This window comes from Phocoena sinus, chromosome 6, assembly GCF_008692025.1.
Source record: "Phocoena sinus isolate mPhoSin1 chromosome 6, mPhoSin1.pri, whole genome shotgun sequence".
Lineage (NCBI taxonomy): Eukaryota > Metazoa > Chordata > Mammalia > Artiodactyla > Phocoenidae > Phocoena > Phocoena sinus.
The window spans coordinates 75632527-75648296 of NC_045768.1; the positions used below are offsets into that span (position 1 = coordinate 75632527).

Sequence of the window (15770 nt, forward strand, 5' to 3'; positions counted from 1 at the left end):
GGAGGACTTAAGTAGATTAATTTATAAGCATTGCTAGAACATTTGAAAGGAGAAGGTGGAAGGAGTAGAATTGTGTTATAGGAATCTGGGAGACATTATGGTAACTAAAGATGTATCCTCTCTTTTGGGCAGGAATGAGTCACCTTGCATATGCACCAGCATAAAATATTCCTTAAAACTATCCTTCCTTTGCTCTGATATCATGTTCATCAAGTTATTCTTCTTCTCAGTATTCATGAAACACAAGCGTATTAGTTTCTTTTTTAAAAGGCTTTATTGAGATACAATTTATATACGAAAAAATACCCATGCATGTTGCTTTCTTGAAGTAAATATTTATCATTAAATTATTCAACTTTAGTTCTGTGTGAATTTAGGTAGAGGGGTGAACATTGTTGAGTTTGATTCATTCTGAATTACTAGTATGGCTGAAGATCTTGCACAGTGATAAGTTCATTTAGGTGGCATTCATAAAGTGTGCTCTTCAGATCCTGAGCTCCTCAGATTTTTAATAGGTGTTATACCACCAAAGGATTCATAGTCAAAGGAATTTGGGAAACATTATTTGAAACAAAGGTAAATTGTTTTCTTTCTTCTTGACTGCTCAGAACCCTTAATGTGATAATGTGCAATAAGTTCAAGAAGAGTATATACTATTAATATTAGGGTCTTTTTTTCTGAGTAGTGGGATTGTGGGTCTTTTCATCTTTGTTGGACTTCCTGATATGTTCTCAAAATTTTCTGTGATGTGCATATAATACTTAGACATGCAATAAAAATTCAAATAAAGTCATATATACAGTTAGTACTTTAACTTGTAGAAAGGACACATGATAGTTAAGACAACTCTGTAGTCATTGAACTAGAACTGAACCAGTCTTTACCCAGAAAGGAAGTAGGAGGAAAATTGCCTATTCATTAAATATATGCATTTGCATTATAACAACGTGAAGTTCGGCAGAAAAAAAATTTGAAAATTTCTTGAAAATAGCAAGGTTCTCAACTTCCATTCTAAATTACTCATATATGATATTTGGGGAACATAATTGAGCAGGATTTCTTTAAACTAAAACGTGTTATCTGAGGGAAATTCTTGACTAATGTCTCTTCCTTCCTCTCAGAGCTTTTCAACAAATCCAACAAGAATATTCTCTCTGCTAGGATAGACCTGGAGGCTACTATCTGCATGAACCGGCTCTTCCTCAGTCAGCCACGTTGCTCAGTGAGTTTCATTCCTGTTAAAATAACACCTTGTAAGTCATGTGGAAAGAAGCTGCAGACTGAACAAACATGCTGAATAGTCTTACTAATGAACATCAACATGGGAAAGCTAGCAAGTCTTTGTTTTTCCCATCCTTATCTTTATCAGTAAATAAACGTGTGTTCTTTATACTCTTTTTCACTAATGGGAGTCCCTGATTTGGACCATATTCTGGTTTGTGTTAATGTGTAGAATTCAGGCAGGGTGAGAGGATTAGAGCATGGAGTAATGCTGTTCATACTAGAGATGAAAGAAGATAGAAGATAATAGAAGCTCCAGGGGCTCTTGCTGTCCCCCTGCCCAATTTCTCTGTTGTTCTTTCCTTTAGTTATATGATTCCAGCATAAACAACCTTAATAAATTAGAATGTTTAGGCTTGAAGTAAGGAGAAATCAAGATGGACTACTAGAGAGTACCTTTTTAAATAAAAGCAGGTTTTGTCTTTAAATTGCAGATTCATAGTTTGAGAACTGAGATTAAACATCTTTAAAAAGACCGGTTTTAATACAAAGGTAGAAAAGTTAGGAAAGACAGATAAACAAAATGAAGAAAATAAATTACTTCTGATCACACTAGTCTCTAGATGTGCATCTATATGTCTTGTCACACATATCTATTTTTCATTATATACTTATGTATTTTTAATAAAATTAATATACTGTTCTTAAACTTACTTTTGCTATTTATAGTTTTGCAAACATTTGTTTGTGTCATTATATATTCATGTACAACAACATGTTAAGTTGCATATTATTTTATTATAGGAATACTTTCTGAAAACAAACGCCATGTTATTGAATGAAGTTTAAGGGGTGGGGTTAAGTGTAAGCTTTGACTAAGGTAACTGAGTTTGAATCACAGCTCCACTACTAACTTGTCATATGACCTTGGGAAGCTAAGTCTCTGAATTTCAGTTTCTTCATCTATAGAATGAAGTAGTAGTGCTTAACTCATAGGATTGAGTCAAAGAGTATGCAGGGTCCAAGGCTTTTGACACAAAAGGCTCTTAGAAAGGTGGCGTGCTTAGCAGTGTGCAAGAGTGCTTGTTTTCCTGCACTCTCACCACTGCCTGCGTTTTCCAGGTTGACGTTGCACTACCTCATTTGTTTTAGTTTTTTTAAGTAAACCAAACTGCCTCCATTACTACAACTAGAAACCTTGTGTTTTAATCAAGAAAGCACAATGCAGAATGTGTTTTCATACTAAAAAAAGAAAACAAAATATTTTAAAAACTATTAAAAATATTTATTCATTATAACTTTGTAATAACAAAAGCTTAATGCTTCCTGCTTATATTTAGAAGATAAGAGATTATACTTTGCTGCCTCAATATCTTCTCTCATAACCTATTGTAATGAATTGCTGCTCTGAAACCTGACTGTATAACCTTAAGGGGCATAGGAATAACCTGTGTATAAATAACCTAATCAGTAAACAAGGCTGTTCTGCCTGGTCACTTTATCCTCCTCGAGGTCAGAGTGATTACACATAAGGAGAAGCTGTGTCATGGGAGGGAAAATAACACCCATTGGAGAGTCTAGTAGAGAAGAGAGTTTGGAGGAAGCATGAGTCAGAAGGATTTGAGTGGTCTCCTACCTAAAAGAGGCTTAGACACACTAGATGAGCACTTCACAAGAAAAATATAAAAACTAAAATGAGATTTTCAAAATTGTTTTATTTCAAAATCTTTTTGTAAAACGGTATTCTTACCATGATAACAACATAGTAATACCATGGAAGAAAGCAAACTTAATTGATTAGAATCGTATTTGGCATAGGGTCAAGAAAGAACTTCTACTAGCCAAACTGAAATATTATTTTTGTGTTGTCACTTTCAACAGATAAACTCACCCTATTAGAGGAAGTCTCAAATGATATGACGGTGAAAATACTTGGAAGGCAGCTATGCTCATCACTATACCACCAATGCTAAAGGTGAAAATATCTGATACAGTCCATAAGCTCAACCTGAATTTTTTTTTTTTATCAAAGGAAACCACAGTTCATTTTTAAAAGCCTCTCTCAATCTTTAAACAGCTTCTTGTTAAAATGAACTTTCCCTCTGTTTACTGGAGTGAGGGAGGGCCACCTTAGAGGCCAACAATTACCACTCCATCCCCGCCCCATCCCCGCCCCATCCAAGGACAAAGCAGGGACCTTGTGTCTCAGGATTAGGGGAAATGGTTAAGAAGGAGAGGAAGAGAAAATTGCTTTTCCAGCCTCTCTGACTTCCCATGTAGCCTACAGAGAAAAGCAAGCATCCCTTGGGAGGAAATAACAAAAGTGCCAAACAGTAGATGGATGGATGAAGCCTAAATCCCTGCAGAGTACCAGAGCTCTTGCCTTTGTAAGCCACATAAGCTCTGTCCCTTGCTCATGGTGGTTATCAGAAGGCCAAATGGACATTTACTACCAATTGGCCCTACCTCCCTGGGGGCCTCTAGCCTTGAAGATGTTCCTTGGCTCAGTTCCTTTTTCTGCCAGAAATATCAAAGTCAGAGAAGGGGGGCTGGTGAAGCTGTAAAAGTCCAGCTGCCTTGTCTCTTTTTTCTGTGGCACACTTGAGGTAGCCATTTAGTCCATAAGAGGTATCCATAAGAGACCCTAAGAAACAGCTAATTGAAAGAGGTGTCAGGTAATAGATAAGCAAGCTTCTTACAAAACCACTCACCACTGTATTATCTCTAAGGTGCCCCCACGTCAGCCAAAAAAAATGATAAAAGGCCTCCATAAAGTAAACATTCAAAGTTTCTGTGATCCAGTATCTTTTTATTGAGCACAGATTAGATTTCCAGGACAGGTTTCCCGTATCACATACTCTGATTTGTCAGACTTTTGATTCCTAAGAAATTTCATGACCTCACTGTGCACTGCCATCCCCCTCCCTAAACAATAAGCTCAACAAGCCATATCTCTTAATTATCTTCCCAGTAAGTATTAAGGTATGACTTGATGAAAAGAATTTTTTAAAGAGTATATTGGATTGATTGTCTGAAATTCCATACCAAGCTAATGTTTTGACATTACGTGGTCACAGCCTCAGAAATGTAAACAGAAAGGACATTTCCAAATAAAGACTGGAGAGGAGATTTAGTACTAACACATGGCACCTCAGTAAGGAAAACTCACTGGAATTTTGACTGCCACACAGGTCAGACCCTTTGTCCTGTCATCTGACTTTATCCCTGTTTCATCCATGGTGCTAAAAGCATCCACCATATAAGTATAATTAGTCATTTCTTTAACTTTCCTCATTGAAGCAGCTGTCTGCAAGGATTTTCCTCACTTACTAGAAGAAATAATCCCCCTTCACATAACTCAAGCTAGTCATACACTTCCTGTGGATCTTTCCTTCACCACCTTTCTCTTCTGCTTGTACATAATGATTGAGGAATGCAGCATAATGGAAAAGGCATGGGACTTTGAGTTTGAAGAAGCACCCATGCAGCTCACTAGCTGAAGGACTTTGGGCAACTCATTCAGTCTCCCTGAGCCTATTTCCAGGGTTATTATGAGACTCACATGTATCTAATATGCGTGAAATTACGTTAGTGTATAAAATACGATATAAATAAAGTAGTAGTTACTATATTCCTTTCACTTGTACCACTACCTGCATGCAAACATATGCATCAGTACCCATTCTTCCCTCTCAGAAGCATAATTGTCCCTTCTCAGAAGCATGTCTTAGAAGCATAGTTTCTAAGTCTTTCTAGAAGTCCCCTCTCTGTTCAAGACTAGTTTCTACACTGGTGCTCATCATATCCAGTCCAGATTCCTTATGAATCTTCCTTTATTTTCTATCTTTCATCGCCTTCCTTCTATGGCTTTAGCCTTTCCTCCATTGATTTCATCCACTCAGTGCAGAAACACGTTCATCTTCCTCCCATTATTTTCACATTTGAAGTTCTTAAAAGACTAGTTTACTTCATACCCCAAGCTTTTTTCCAAACACTACTCCCTGTACTCCACTGAAATTGCTTTTGTTAACGTAACCAACGCTATCTTTTTTTTTAACATCTTTATTAGAGTATAATTGCTTTACAATGTTGTGTTAGTTTTTGCTGTATAACAGAGTGAATCAGCTATATGTATACATACATCCCCATATCTCTTCCCTCTTGTGTCTCCCTCCCACCCTCCCTATCCCACCCTGCTAGGTGGACACAAAGCACCGAGCTGATCTCCCTGTGCTATGCGGCTGCTTCCCACTAGCTATCTATTTTACATTTGGTAGTGTATATATGTCCATGCCACTCTCTCACTTTGTCCCAGCTTACCCTTCCCCCTCCCCATGTCCTCAAGTCCATTCTCTACATCTGCGTATTTATTCCTGTCCTGCCCCTCAGTTCTTCAGAACCATTTTTGTTTTTTTTTTTTAGATTCCATATATATGTGTTAGCATACAGTATTTGTTTTTCTCTTTCTGACTTACTTCACTCTGTATGACAGACTCTAGGTCCATCCACCTCACTACAAATAACTCAATTTCGTTTCTCTTTATGGCTGAGTAATATTCCATTGTATATATGTGCCACATCTTCTTTATCCATTTATCTGTTGATGGACACTTAGGTTGCTTTAAGTAGTGCTGCAATGAACGTTGTGGTACATGACTCTTTTTGAATTATGGTTTTCTCAGGTTATATGCCCAGTAGTGGGATTGCTATCTTAATTACTAAAGTTAATGGACTCTTAGGTTTTATTCCAGTAAAACTTCTGTGTAGGGTTTAAAATTAGTAACCACTGCCTTCTTGAAACTTTGTCTTCCTTTGCATTTTGTGACATCATTTTCACTTAATTCTTCTACCTTTTTGTCTACTCTTCATTCTTTTCCCCAGGCATCTCTTCTGCTTCTACAAGAGGCTTAGAGAATTTTAGCTTGCCAAATTGAATTCTTTCTTCTTGGCTATTGGAATTATCTCAAAGAGTCCTATGTGTCAGGCTGATTTCATACTTTGATAATGATTTTGCGATTAAGATAACTATATAATGAAAATTGGATCATGACTACTTATTTCCCATAGACTTCTAAAGTGTCACTAGATGTAGATAAATTTTAGTACAACTAAGGAGTTCAGTTGTGGCCTCATCTAAAGGTAAAAAAAGCCACAGTAGCAGCAATGAAAACAACAAAAACCCCATTATTAAACATTCCCTGAATGCTATTGTTATTGTAAAGTATTGCAGTCATTTGAGCATCTTGTCCTCATTTGGTACTATTGGGCCACAAGTATTTTCTTCTCTCTTTAAGGTAGGCACCAGGTGGTAGGAAGAACTTCTCACTCATTTCTACTAAACTATGAGGTCTTTCACCAGGCTGTAAGCTCCCTGCAGACGGGGATTATGTCTTAGTCATCTGCATCCTCTCTGCCAAGTGGACCACTTGGCACATAAGCTCACAGTGAATGCTTATTGAATTGAATTAGTTTGGGTGGGTTACACTAAGCCAAATTGAGAAGGCATGAGAGTCGCTTTGGAAAGCAGTTTGAAAGTGTCTTAAAATGGTAAACATAGAGTTACCATGTGACCGAACAGTTCCACTCCTAGGTATATGTACCTGGGAGAGTTGAGAACATACATTCACACAAAATCTTGTATACAAATGTTCTTAGCAGCATTATTCATGATAGTCTAAAAGTGGATACAACCCAAGTATCCATCAACTGATGAATGGATAAATAAAATAGGGTGTATAAATATACACAATGGAACATTATTCAGCCATAAAAAGAAGTGTAGGGGCTTCCCTGGTGGCGCGGTGGTTGAGAGTCCGCCTGCGGATGCAGGGCACACGGATTCGTGCCCCTCTCTGGGAAGATCCCACATGCCGCGGAGCGGCTGGGCCCGTGAGTCATGGCCGCTGAGCCTCTGCGTCCGGAGCCTGTGCTCCGCAATGGGAGAGGCCACAGCAGTGAGAGGCCCGCATACCGCAAAAAAAAAAAAAAAGAAAGTTTAGATGAACTTATAGGCAGTTCTCAATAGGGATTTATTTTAACAGCATGATTTTTTGGACACTTAGCAAATTATCAAATATTGTTATTTAATAGTGTGTGAAATAGGCTGGGTTACACAAAAAAACTTACATTGCAGTCTGCTACCTCTTGAGCTCTGCATGAAGCTCTCCCTGCCCCCTTCCCAGCTACACTCTGGCTCCCCAGGCCTTCCTCTCAACCTCACAGATTTCTGGCACTAGTATCAGCAGAGGAAAGACTGAGGATGAAGGCAAGTGGATTAAAACAATGGGGAAGGGAAGAAGACAGAGTAGGCAAAGTACCTTGTGACCTTAAAATAACGAGCCACATTTTCCTGTGTGTCTGGTGAACTGTCTTTAAAGACAATTCCAAAAAAAAAAAAAGCTATAAAAATGTTTAAAGGCAACATCCTTCAGCTAGGAGCCTGCCGTACCAAGTTGGCTGCTTTGAAGCTCAACACACATCTGAATTTAACTGAAAAGCAGATTTCAGTACGTTTGGAAGGTGAGGAATGGGAGTGAGGTGAGGATTAGTCTTACTGTTTGAAAATCATTGTTTATAACTCATATTACAATCTATTGAAATAATTGATAAAAGAAGTAGTGTTCCCCCTGCTCTCAGCTCTTATAAAAAATAATCAGGTCTTCTTGGTTGAGATGGAAATAAATTTCCAATTTTGTTTATTCAGGGTAAAACTCTGCTGTGTGCCTCTAAACTTTTCAAAAACTTTCAGTTTTTTACACGGAAGCAACAACATAGTGAATGAGCAAAGAGTGAAAATTTCATTGCAAGTAAGATTTCTAAGTAGCTGTGGTACACAGAATTAAGATTTTGATATCCTAATCCCCAGAACCTGTGAATATGTTACCTTACATGGCAAAAGAGACATTGCAAGTGTGATTAAAGATTGAGATGGGAAGATTATTCTGGATTATCTGGGTGGACCCAGTGAAATCACAAACCTCCCTTTAAAAGGGAGGCAAGGAGGTCAAAGCCAGAGAAATAAAACATGAGGGTTAGAAGCAAATGTTGGAATGATGTACTTTGAAGGTAGAGGAAGGATCTGTGAGCCAAGAAATGCAGGCAGCCTCTGGAAGCTGGGAAAAGAAAGGAAACAGAATCTCCCCAGGGCCTCTAGAAGGATTTAAACCTAAGACTTCTCAGACTTCTGACTTCCAGAACTGTAAGATAATAAATTTGTGTTGCTGTAGGCCATTAAGCTTGTGGTAATTCACTACAGCCCAGATTTATGCAACATATGCCACAACCCTCTGCAATTACTTTTTCACCAATTATAGTTTCCATCCTCGTACTTATTTGTCATAATTTCATTGCCAATAGCAGGAACTTCTAATGGTGTGAAGTCCATCATATGCGGAAAGCAAAACGTATCTGTATATATAAAGCCAAACATACCAGCAAGTAAGGCTGCCTGTTTTCATTTATCAAATTCATTCAACTAATGCTTATTGAATAAAGAAGTGAACGAGACCAACAAAATTTCTGCCCAGATGGAACTTACATCCTAATGGAGGAATAAACAAACATGCAAGTTCATGTCGTGATAACTTTTCCTGGTAAATGTCAATACTGGCTGATACTGGAAATTTAAAGTGTCTCTTTGTAAACCCAACTGCCAAGTTCATGAACCCTTTACTACCATAAAATATGTTTTTCCTGAGGCATTCAAGTAAAACCTCCGGGGGTTCTTCAAGACATCTCATCTATTTCATATCAACTTTCTCAAACTTTATGGGATGATCAATTTCTAAAGTGATTAAAGGCATAAGTGAATACCACAGCTTCTGTCCCTAGGATCCATCTCTAGCCTAAATGCGGTGTTCTGACCAACATCCCAGAATAACCCAGGACTGTTTAGTCTCACATTGGCTCCAGAATGTCTGTATGAGAGGGCCTTAAGGATTGTAATTTCATTGAAAGTGTGGCTAGGAGACTTGTCTTAAAGCTGTATTTGACTAGCAAGCACACTGTTTATTTGGGGAATAGTGATATAGATTGGGAGTGGAATTCAAAAGCTTCCCCTAAGCTATTCTTTGGTACTGCCACTACAACCCAGGTAAATAGAGAGCTGAAGAAGATCTAGTTACTGCCATGGGCAACTTGGGAGAAGTTCTGGTCCAAATGAAGGGAAGGTTGAGTTCAAGGGAATCAAAAAGCACAGTTAGCTAGACATATGGCATGTACCAACCAAGTTCTCTTAATGTGCTGCCTTTGCATTACTTGGGAGTAGAGCACCTCCCAACAAAATGTGGAAGTATACTTTTCTTACCTCTATGCCTGAAGTAATTAACCAGTAACTATCTCAAGTGACTATAAGTGATATTTAATGGAACTGCACAGGTAGTTTCATACTATCTATGTTTTTGCCCAACAAAATTAAACTCCAAGTAGGAAGTAAGTCTACATGCAAAAACAGATTTAAAATTAAGAGACATCGTTCAGGGACTTCCATGGTGGTCCAGTGATTAAGACTCCACGCTCCCAACGCAGGGGGCCCGGGTTTGAGCCCTGGTCAGGAAACTAGATCCCACATGACGCACCTGAGACCAGCACAGCCAAATAAATAAATAATTAAAAAAAAAAAAAAAGAGACAGCCTTCATTCCTTTATTTCCCTTAACTTTTATATTCAATTTAACAGCAGCTTCTAAAACTTTATCTCCAAAATATCACCTGTTTAGTCTATATATTTTCATTTCTTTTATTATAATCCCAGTTCAAGCCACCATCATGTTTTAGTTAGACCTTAACTTTGTTCAGTTAAGGTCTAAGCAAAAGTTAAGGACCCTTGCCTCTCTACAATCCATTCTTTAAGAGCAGCCATGATAATACTTTTGATTTTGTTGAAAAAAATTTAAAACTCAGTAAATACAAAGAATTTTACAACAAATGCTAGTGTACTCACCATCTGGAATTAGTAAGTTATTAATATTGTGTCTTTACATATGAATGACATTACAAATATGATAAAAATAGGTATTACCTGTATGGTGATGTCGTCTTTGTTTCTTTTTTCAGCCCCATAGCCCAGAACTAATCACCACCTTAAATTTGGTGTTTATCCCTCAAGGCTGTTTTTATACCTTTACTTGATATATGTGTTTATAAACAAAATATAGAATTGTTTTGTATGCTTAAAACATCTATATAAAAGCTATCATTCTGCACCTCCTCTTTTTCGACTGAACATTACTTTGTTGAAAGCTATCCATGTTTATTCTTACAAATCTTGTTTATTCATTTTAATTGCTGTGTATTGTATTCCACTGTATGAATAAAATACAACCTACTCTTCAGTTTTGCTACTGATTGATGTTTAGGTTGCTTTATATTTTTCTCTATTACAGTGCTCCCAGTGAACATCCTGGTATGTGACTTTTTGTGCTCATGCATACAACTTTCATTACTTGGGTGTAGAATTGCTAGATCATAGGGTGTGCATGCACATTTTCAGTTAGCTCTTTCCAAAGTAGTAGTGCTGATTTACAGTCCCACCAATCAACTCCTGAACTTGGTATTTTCAAACTTTAAATTTTTTCAAATTGTTGTTTTAATGGGATTTCCATGATGACTAGTGAGGTGAAGTATCTTTTCACGTGACTTGGACATTAATTTTTCTTCTTCTGTAAATTATCTGTTCATATCTATTACTTATTACTGTTTTGGATCCTAATTATTTACACCATATATAGTTTAATTATATCTATATCTATATATCGATATATATCTCCCAAATATCTTCTCTCAGTCTATGCCTTATCTTTTCACTTTATGTAAGATGTTATTTGTATTTCAAAATTTTTTATTAAAGTAATTTTTAAAATTATTTCATTTATTTTTTTATTTTTGGCCATGTTGGGTCTTCGTTGCTGCGTGTGGGCTTTCTCTAGTTGTGGCCAGCGGGGGCTTCTCTTCTTTGTGGTGGGCAGGCTTCTCACTGCGGTGGCTTCTCTTGTTGCGGAGCACAGGCTCTAGGCGCATGGGCTTCAGTAGTTGTGGCACACGGGCTCAGTAGTTGTGGCTTGCAGGCTCAGTAGTTGTGGCACATGGACTCAGTAATTGTGGTGCACGGGCTTAGTTGCACCGTGGCATGTGGGATCTTCCCAGACCAGGACTCGAACGTGTGTCCCCTGCATGGGCAGGTGGACTCTTAACCACTGCGCCACCAGGGAAGCCCCTAAAGTAATATTTTTAAAACACAAATCAGATCACAGTCTTTCCCGGCTTAAAACCTCCAGTGACCTCCCACTGCTAAACATTTTGCCTTGACCCGCAAATCTGTTCTTCGTGATCTTGGGGAAGCCTTTTCTGATCACCCAGTCGAACACAGCCCCCCTCCTCCCACCCGGCAACACTCTATTTACATCATCCTGTTTAATTCTCTTCCCGGCACGTATGTTTTTATCTCTTCATGGTATGTTCTTAAGTGTTTGATTAATTCCCCCCACCACCACCCCCCGCTAGCCTACTTCAACCCAACTAGAATTTGAGCTTCATAACAGACAGGACTTTGTCTTTTTTACTGTGGTACCCACCAGTGCCTTGAACAATGCTAGTGCACACTTAGGTTTTTATTAACAAAATGAAACAATGACCTTACCATAATTCTGTACAGTTTGTAGTATATATTGGTATATAATAGAATGTGGACCCATCCTCAATAATGCTTAGAATAATGCTTTGTATATGGTAGGTTCTCAACAGATATTTTTTGATAAATGGATGCTTGTTTTTGTCATTATCATAAAATTCTGAATTAAGAAACTTATGCTCAGTGTTAGATAATAAAAAAAAGTGTTGCATAGTGAACAAAACTAGATGAGCAGCACTCATCATAGCATTTTTCTTGATGGGGTTTCCTTCTTTCCAGATATACTGCATATCGTAGAAGCCCTACAACCAGACTTACATCAGCTAAGAAGTTTGGGATATCACTACAACAGCCTTTCCAGGAGAAGAAAGGGTTACAATACAGAGGAAATCTGGTTTCAGAACAATGGGGAACACATATAGAATAGTGGTTAAGAGCATGGGTTCTGGAGGTAGTCAAATCCGGGTTTTATTCCTGGTTCTGCCACAGGTTAGGGTAACCCAGGACCACCTACCTTATCTAATTCTCAGTTTTAGCAACTGCAAAATAAGGAAAACAATGTCTTCTTTATAGCATATAGATGAAATGAACTGATAGTAAAGCATCTGCATAGTGCCTGCCACCAAAGTGCTCAATAAATAGTAACAGTTAATATTATTAAATGGAAGTTATTATATATTCCCAGATGTTATATAATGGAAATACAGAGATTTTAACTTTTAATGGCATTTTAAGACTACAGTCTGGTTATAATGTACTGAGGAATACTTTTTCACTGTAAGAACAAATTGCCTTAGATGATTTACTTCCTGTCTTGGCTTCTAGTTTTCATTGATGAATTATTATAGATTTGTGCGAATTTCAAGCAATATTGACTAAGCTTTTTATTTTTAAAAGTTCATTACTTTACTGATACATTTATATAAATATACATAACATTTTAGATAATGCATAAATGTGATCATATACATGTTTTCATAGTGAAGTGTTTTTTAAATATCTCTCTCCCCCCTCTTGAGCCTCTTTACACCCCATTCCCATAGTCGCCCGTGTTAATAGCCTAATATGTATCCATTCATTTTTTTCTCTTGATTTATACAATTCTGTGCAAACCTATTAATTAATATACTTATATACCTATGCAAATAAAGGGTTTTTTGATTATTAATTTAAAAAATGAGACCATATTCTCAAGCATGTTGCTTTTCTCACCCAGCAATGCCCAGAGGAACAATTCACTTGGGTATAATGTGAATTCATATTTTAATGGCAATACAATATTCTATGATTTAGATATAGCATTATGTATTCAGCAGTCCCCCAACTGCTGAGCATTCATTTTGTTTCCATTTCTGGCACTACAGATTATGCTACAATAAACATATTTATATGTCTTTATCTACTGATGTGTTTATTTCTTTGGGACAGATTCCCAGGAGAAGGATCGCTAGGTTGGAGGACATGTTTATTTTTAATTTTAATAGATATTGACAAATCTTTTCTCCCAACAGTAAGAAATGTAAAAACATTTTGTGTCACTTTTACAGAAAATGGCATTTGTACATAGTAGTGTTGTAGCAATAAATGTGACATCTTTTTTTAAAAAAAGAACAATAAACTTCTGGTAAGGAAGTTTCAAACAAAAGAAGCATTCCATTGGGCTATGTCCTCCTTTTTTAATTACTGTAATTGGGAAGTCGAGTTGGGTAGGGGATGGGGGCAGGGAGCAGGAGACTTGAAGAAAGGGTGGTGAAATAGAAATCCTTCCACGTTTACTTTCATCAGTAGGTGACTTTCCCCTCCGCAAGTGGGCTGTCCTAAAACGGGATGTCTGAGCATCCTGGTAATACACGGTCATATGGCTGTTACACACTTTTTCTTGCAAGTTCAGTGGCTTCGTATTCTTTTGACTAAATGTTTTGTGGTGTACAGAATGCTGAAATATAACACTTAAACATTTTTCACTAATTTCCTCTGGTAAGAAGATAGTCTATCATGTGAAAGTTTAGATGATGCTATCAAGTCCTTCAGGAAGTTCAAAGTTAATTGCTCAGTTCACTAAATTTATACTGTATCTTTGTAGGGAGTAGAATAAAATACCATCATTTACTTATTGGAATGAAAAACATCTTGATAAATTTATCAAACTGTTCCTGTTAATAGGAAGAACACTAATAGACACTAGTTAGCATTTTCAAAATTTCTCCTTTAGTAATTGCCATGAGGAAATGTGAGTTCTGTGCATAGTAGATATATAATGAGAAAGAAATATTTATATACTTAATTTGCACATTTACTTTAAAAATATGATAGAAAGATGAAAATTGGCTAAAAAGGAAACTGGTCAAAATGGTAAAAACTTAAAACTGTAAAACCTCTTTCCTACGTATCAGCAGGAAAAGAGCCTGATTAATTCATGGTCAAGTGAGCTAATGACAAAAGATAGCATGAAGATGAAATTTGAAACAAAGTAGATATAAAATTTAAATTATTTCAAGAATAAATCAAACACTCCTACAAATATGTTTCATTAAACATGAAAATATAGTTTTCAACATAATTTTGTCGAAGTATTCTTAGCTTGCTTTCTCAACACATTGAGAAACTTAGGTAATGAAAATACTACCTTAATTTCTTATCACTTTCGTTTTCTGGCTTCTTGCATTATTGTTGTACTTAAGATGAGAGCATTCTGGAAAATATTTATATATATTCATTTTACTGAGAAATTTGTCAACTTTTAAAAGGACTAAGAGTCGATTTTATAGTTTTTAAAAAATATAACATATATTAAGTGGTGATATGTTCATGAAAAAGGCGAGAGATTCTTACTCTGTTCCTGCAAAAAGGGGCAGGATATGTAATATTCTTTTTCAGTACCGTTGGGATTGTCTTTCTTCGTCAGCTCTAGGTTTGGATAAGCTCTAGGCCTGGTCTTCATCAGGTTTCCACTGAGCTGAAGAGAAAGGAGTGAAGGTACAACCAGGCATATCTCACAGAGTGGGAGGGGCTAAGAAGTACCATGTCTCTTCTTTTAAGTCTAAATCTTCAAAGAGAATAATGATTAGAGGGTAGTTTAAACTATCAAGCCAAGGAAATGCACACACCTAATACCTAACTGTCAAAGGGACGATTCACAACTTGGTTGCATAACTGGAGGAGAAAAAGAATATTTGGGATTAGAATAAACAAACATATATACAGACAGTTGTACAAGATCTGACAAAACTCCAAGCGGTTCTTCCCATAATTTGGAGGATTTTTTAAGAAGGATGCCTAGACATCCAAAGCTTATCTAATAACTCAAATTCAACACAAATCAAGCAAATTATCTTCCAAACCTGCTCCTCTGCTTTTGACGCCTTTTCTGTATGACAGAGCCTATTAACTGTGTTCTATTTATAGTTTGTATTTTGTTATTCTATCTGTTTTTAGAGAAATCAGAACAGGAAAACCTCACTGAATTAACTCTAATAAATTTTATGTAATATAACCTCTCCAAACTTCAGTTCCTCATTTGTAAATGAGGAATCAAGCCATGTAGGTCAAAAGAATATAGAACTTCAAAACCAGAAACATCTGTTCATACCCCAACTCTGCCACTTACCATGTGTGTTGTCTTGGAAAATTTTAGCAACTTATCTGCATCAGTCTCCTTGTTTTTACATTTTTTGACTTAATGATTTATCTGATAATGTTTCCATGTTTGCTGACATATTGAAGAAAGTTAAATATTAGCTTTAAGAGAGCCATAAAATTAGTAGACATAGATTGCATAGCTTGTATATACTGTAGTGTTTAAAAAAAAATTAGAGTTGAAAGTGTTTCGATCCACTTGACTCTCTCCACAACCATGTTCCTGACTGCCTCTAGCTGCCTCCACCTGAAATGTCCTCCTCGCCATGTCCGTTATCTATTTTCTA

The 15770-nt window shown here is 36.8% G+C and overlaps 1 long non-coding RNA gene across 1 annotated transcript; it reads left to right on the forward strand.

The window, feature by feature from the left end:
- The first annotated feature begins 1132 nt into the window (after nucleotides 1–1132).
- LOC116755803 lies at nucleotides 1133–12708 on the forward strand. Its single transcript, XR_004350469.1, has 3 exons — nucleotides 1133–1222; nucleotides 3103–3196; nucleotides 12127–12708. It is a non-coding gene; the product is annotated as an uncharacterized LOC116755803 (long non-coding RNA).
- The last annotated feature ends 3062 nt before the right edge of the window (nucleotides 12709–15770 follow it).